This window comes from Rhipicephalus sanguineus, chromosome 11 (genome assembly GCF_013339695.2).
Source record: "Rhipicephalus sanguineus isolate Rsan-2018 chromosome 11, BIME_Rsan_1.4, whole genome shotgun sequence".
Classification (NCBI taxonomy): domain Eukaryota; kingdom Metazoa; phylum Arthropoda; class Arachnida; order Ixodida; family Ixodidae; genus Rhipicephalus; species Rhipicephalus sanguineus.
Genome location: NC_051186.1, coordinates 80,553,631 through 80,559,734, shown reverse-complemented (window position 1 = coordinate 80,559,734; position 6,104 = coordinate 80,553,631). Strand labels below are relative to the sequence as shown.

Sequence of the window (6,104 nt, the reverse complement as noted above, 5' to 3'; positions counted from 1 at the left end):
GAAAAATACGTCGGTTGCTTGGTGCATCCGTGAGCATTGCATACGTGTTTTTTTAAACAGTGCAGCTGTTAAAGCTTGCGGTAAGAAGTCTGTTAACAAGACACCTCTGCTGCGCCGTGTCTGTGCTAAAAATAGCCAAGCCGCCACCAAGCCGAGGAGCAGCCGCCGTCGAGCCGTTGCCATAGCAACCGCCACCAGGGTTGCCAGATCGAAAAGACAAAACACAGCGAGAATATTGGGAAAACTAGCCGAAAAGTAGCCAACTTGAGCCAAGCGCACTAGAAGCGGCCAAAAGTAGCTTGTGTGAAAACAATAACTGTGAGGATTTTATTTAAAGGACTAAATGCAAAAGCCTTGTGGGGAGAATGTAAATAGGTACAGCATGACCACATAAATTAAAAGTTTCTGAGATTGATGCATACATTATTCGCTGTTTCAAAAAATAAGACCTTGCCACCGACGTCGCTCGCTACGTAAGGACACGTCGAGACTGTCAACGACGCAAGACACCGCCGACAAGACCAGCAGGCTTTCTTCAGCCCACTCGAACCACCTCACCGACTGTTCCAGCAAATCGGGAGGGACCTACTGGGGCCGTTCACAACGTCGACCTCTGGAAATAAATGGATCATCGTAGCTACAGACTACCTCACCCGCTACGCCGAAAGAAGGGCTCTGCCCAAAGGCAGTGCCGACGAGGTAGCCAAATTATTTGTAGAAAACATCGTCCTTCGTTCGTCATGGCGCTCCAGAGGCCCTTATCATCGACAGACGTACGGCCTTTACTGTTGACCTAATTCAGGCGATCTTGGGATACAGCCATACAAGCCACTGCCGGACCACTGCCTACCACCCACAAACCAAGGGCCTCATCGAGCGTCCAAATAAGACCATCGTCGACATGCTGGCCATCTACGTCGACGTCGAACACAAGACGTGGGATGGCATCATACCGTACGTGACTTTCGCATGCTATATACGGCCGTACAAGAAATGACGCAGATGACGTCATACAAGTTGGTCTACGGAAGGAACCCGTCAACGACGCTCGACGCCATGCTATCCAACATCACTGACGAAGCAAACCTCGATTACACCGTCTACCTTCAGCGCACCGAAGAAGCCAGACAACTCGCCCGTCTGCGCAACAAAAAGAGCCAGAAAAAGACCGACGGCCGTCGTTACAACTTTCGAGACGCCACATAGAGTACCAGCCCGGTGACCGTGTTTGGGTCTGGATGCCAATACACCGACGGGGACTTAGCGAAAAGCTTCTTCGGCGATACTTCGAGTCATACAAGATGCTTTGACGACTCGGCGCTCTGGACTGCGAGGTTAACCCGGATGGCATCACGAACTCTCAGCGGCGTCGCGGACGACGTGCAGTTGTCTATGCCGTACGCCTTAAGCCGTTTTTCGCGCGTTAGCGACCCTGAGGATTGTACTTTTAACACGAAAGTGTTTTATGCCGGGGTCCACCACGGCTCCACTGACGCATTTCCGTCACGGATATGACGTTGTAAAATATAAAGACTAATATATGGCAAAAAAAAACTAGAAGAAAAAGTTCCGTCACCGGGAGTCGAACTTACTACTCCTCGAGCCCCTGCGCGCAGCGCGAAACGACTTCGCCACAGACGGCATGTTCTTCGTCATACTAGCGGCGTGCTATTTATATACACCATGTGCCGGCGGCAGTACTCAGAGATCGGGGTACATCAGCGTGTTTTCGTTATCACTAGCGAGATGGCGCGAAGGGTTCGAAGAGCGCGCTTTAAATGTCGTCGTCCCACGCGTTGAGATGAGCGTGTGCCTCAACAGGGCATGGTTGCTCCTGCGCGCGCGCTTATCTTGTACATCTTGCGCTCTCACCCCAAGTTTGCGTTGAAGCTACAGAGAGCACGAAGATCACTTCGCTCACTGCAGTGGCCGCTTTTGCGAAAGGAGCGCGCTGCTCACAAACAAATAAGTTGCAACTGTGACAGTTCGCACTCATCCTGTATACTTTGCGTTAGTTTCGTGCGTCCTCCTTTGTATTTGACCAGCGCGCTTTAACTGTCGAGCTGTGACAGTTGTTCGCGCTCATCCTGTGTGTCTTCGTTCCATGCGTCCTTTCTGCTTGAGAAGCGCGTTGCAAGTTTCGAGCTGCTTCTGTTCTTCGCGTGACATTACAACTTGTTGCTATAGCATTCATTCCTTCGCCCTCGGGGCGAAAGAATGCACAACAAACGCTCACCTACGTCTGTGAAGACACGTTTTACTTTCGTGTTGTACCGATTCCTATGACAGGGGGATCAGCCATTTTTTTTTGCTTTGTTATTGTACATTCTTGTGTATCCACTTCAAGGTTCTGTAGCTTTTCCGAGGGAGGCAATGTCACACGAGCTCCTTTATTCATTATTCAAAGTGCGGGGGAACCAGCGCCCTCCCTCCGCCCCCTTCCCGGTAAATAGGCCGATGAATACGTCCCTAACTAAGGTGCTTCAAAGCAATACGCCGTTCTCACGCAACAAATATGCTATTCTAGATTAGAAAAAAAAGGTATTTGATATAATTTGGCGTGTAGGCGCACCTCATTCTGTACATTTGTTCACTGAAAGAAAGATCAAGAGCAATATCGTTTGTTTTGGCTCACCAACTGCTTCTTGTATACACTACGGAGACCTCTTCGAAAATGTTGACTCCACCATCAGGCATACCGTTGGCGTGGCATACACGTGTATTATATAGCACTTTCAGGACATCAAGATTTTGTTTCTCAGAGCGCTGAACTTCCGTTCCCCCCGATCCGACTCATTCCGATCCGACTAATTTGAATAGCGTATGAGACGCAGCTGTAACATCCGCTGCATAGGTTCGAGTTGATGTACAGCTTCCCACATTTTTAATCATGTAGCGCGCGCGTCGTACTAGTGTAGTTTCGTTATCTGAATAATTTAACTAGAAGCCAGCTGCGGAGTAAAACTGCAAGCTTGCCTTCTCTTCAGTGCGAGCATCGTATCATATGCTGTTCACGTGAAGAGTGCGCAGATGCACATCCTGCTTCATTGGCAAAGTGCCACTCGCATGCTGATAAATACTATTGTTATTTTTGAACTGCTTCCATATAACACGTGCGAAAGTCAATGATACAATAATTCGCAGTTTCGCCGCAAGGGCGAAACAATCAATGCGATAGCAACGAATTGGAAAGCAGGATGGAAGGAAGGAAGGAATACAAAAGGGAGAGGGCAGGGAGGTTAACAAGATAGAGTCCGGTTGGCTACCCTACGCCGTGAGAAAGGGAAGGCGAGTGGAAAGATGGGAGAGACAGAGAGAGAGGGGGGTGCGAGAAAAAAATCAAAGGAAATTATCAATAAATGCGCTGACACATATGTGGCGGTGGCACTGTACAATAGTCACAAGCGTTCACAAAAGCCAGTAGTCCTTAAAAAGCACAAAAGTACTTTAACTGCCTTGTCGGCCGACGAGCGATGGGGACGGTGCTCCAGCATCATCTGCACGGAGAGCGGCCGATCGTCCAATCGTCGCATCGCATCAGAAAGAGTTCGTCTTTCAGAGGCAAATCGAGGGCAGCGGCATAGCGGATGATCGATGTCTTCCTTAGTGCTGCAGACCTCGCATGCCGCACTGTTGGTCACTCCAATTAATGTTGTGTACGCCTTCGTGAATGCAACTCCCAACGTAAACGGCAACGTAAACGGCAACGCCGGCAAGCGTATCTCGAAGCTGCGAGGCTGCGAAAGCGCGCGTTCGCTGTGCTTCCGTCATTCTCAGTCTTTGCAACGGTGTGCGAAACGCCATGAACAACGTCAACGTCGGTGTTAGATGCAGCGGCAGCGCCATCGCCGCGGAGCAGAGGAAGGCTCGGGAAGCTGAACGCAAACGTCAGCGTCGGCAAGCGGTAATTCAAACGCCGCGACAATCACCGTCTCATAAGTCGCATAACAGAAACAGAAACTCGATGCGCACCCCCCGCGATGCTTTCGCATCCCCCCATCGTTGCCCGTAGGGGGAGATGATGTGTAATTTTTGAAATATTTCATATAGGTGGACTGCAAGCGATCTGCTGAACACCGCGTAAGGTCGATATTAGGAATTGCGCATTTTTAAGACACTTCTGACTTCGAGAAAACTGAATTCCTAACCCACGTTCGAATGATCAAGTTCGTCAGCATTTTCATCAGTGCATCAAAGTTACGGAATAACTCGCTCGTCTTACAACAGAATAGCATTACAAGACGCTGACTCACAGGTGAATTGCTGGGGTTTTTGTGCTAAAACCATGATGACGGTGAGGTACGTCGTAGTGGAGGGCTCCAGGAATTCCGACCACATGGGGTTCTTTAGCGTGCACATAAATCTAATTACACGGGAGTCCAGTATTTTCGCCTCCACCGAAAATGCGATCGCCGAGGCCCGGACTGAACCGGAAACTTCAGCTGAGAAGGCGAGCACTGTAGCCACTGTACCACCGCGGCGTTAAACACATAAGTTGAGGCATATAAACATTCATTCGAGGAGCACACAGCGCGACTTGTGAAATTGACACCACTATTATTGGTAAGATTTCATTACATTTTTGCGGTTACAGAGCAAGGCTTGCGAAAATTTGCTTTTTGAAGCTCTTGAGGTTTCTTAAAAAGTTCAAATGGCGAATCTCGGCTGTTACGGCCGGCGAAAGCTGCGATGACAACAGGGCTGATCGGTGCTGCAAGAGACGACGCGTGAGGCATGATACAAAATGGCATCGCTTAGTCGCTGGCTCTTGCAATCATAAAGTTTCTTAATAACACACTACAGGTAAATGTGGCGGTGGTGCACAATGCCCAACACCTATGTAGAACTCTCCGCAGCCACGATCATCGCTCAGCGAGAAAGCCTTAACGCGACACCCCAGGGACGTTGTCTTTTGAGACGACTGCACTACCCCCTGGCGCCGCTGTTTTGCTGTGACGAGACTGAAATACTACCACACGCACTGCGAACACGGCTACATGTAGATCCCATTACACGCAACATACACCCTACATACCACGCAAGACGAAAACGAGCCAGGGCTACAGCTCTGCTAAGGAGGCAGGACGACCCGGACACGTATTTCGCGGATGCAAATCTACGCCCGCACACAGCCACACAGAGCCCCACTTTCGCCGCGGTTGCGACAAATAGGGAACGCGCGATCGCTGCTGCATCATTACGCACCTTATTCATCGCAACGGCGGAAGCCACGGCTGTTCGCCCTGGCCATACGTGCCGCCGAAGCCAAGGAACAATCGGCATATATACTCACAGACTCACAGGAAGCATGCCGCCTATACCTCCCGGGGGGGGGGGGGTCTTGCCGGCCAGCGTCTTGCGCATCCTTGGACCGATCCTCACGCAGGACCTTGGAATAACCTGGTGTTCAGCACACGCCGGAGTGGACGGCAACGAACGGGTGGACTGCCTGTCTCGAGACATGACAGGCCGCGCCGCGGAGCACTCCGCCCCAACGAACGCCCCCACACCCGGCACGCCACGTGAAATTCTAGGGGTCCAGAGGCTCGGACGAAGATCCAAGGCTCCTCACCATCCCAAGCTCAAAAGGGGCCAGGCGAGGGACTGGCGCCAACTACAGACAAACACATTTCCTCACTTGCAAAGACTACACAAGATGTACCCCGAGAGACAGGAGAATAAATACTCTTGGTGTGAAGACACACCAACCCTCCGACACATCCCATACGCCAGATGCCAGATGCGCCCAGCAGGCGCCGTCTCGCCGCTACTCCAAGACTCGCTCGAAACTAGTAGTGGGAGGTGCGACTGTCCAACCTGGACTTGGGGAGCAAGCTGGTAACCCTCGGCCAGGCCCGGCGAGCCACTGAAGCCAGTGGGACCCTGGACTAGGGGCTCCGCCCACACGCAGCAGGACTATCTATGTGCATTTTCTTCCGGGACAAGTCATGCAAAAAAGCTTAGGAGTGGCGAAGCATGCAGTGTGCGCCTGTGTTTCCCACAGCAAAAGCCCTGCTAATGGGCAATTAGACAAAAAAAGACTACGAGACAGAAGAAGGATCCAACCGAGGTATTTTGCCACATTGTTCTGAGAGAGATTTCTT

The 6,104-nt window shown here is 51.0% G+C and overlaps 1 protein-coding gene across 11 annotated transcripts in view; it reads right to left on the bottom strand.

The window, feature by feature from the left end:
- Positions 1–6,104, bottom strand: part of LOC119375196 (GRB10-interacting GYF protein 2) — a 676,837-nt gene that overhangs the window by 375,146 nt on the left and 295,587 nt on the right. The window lies entirely within an intron of this gene.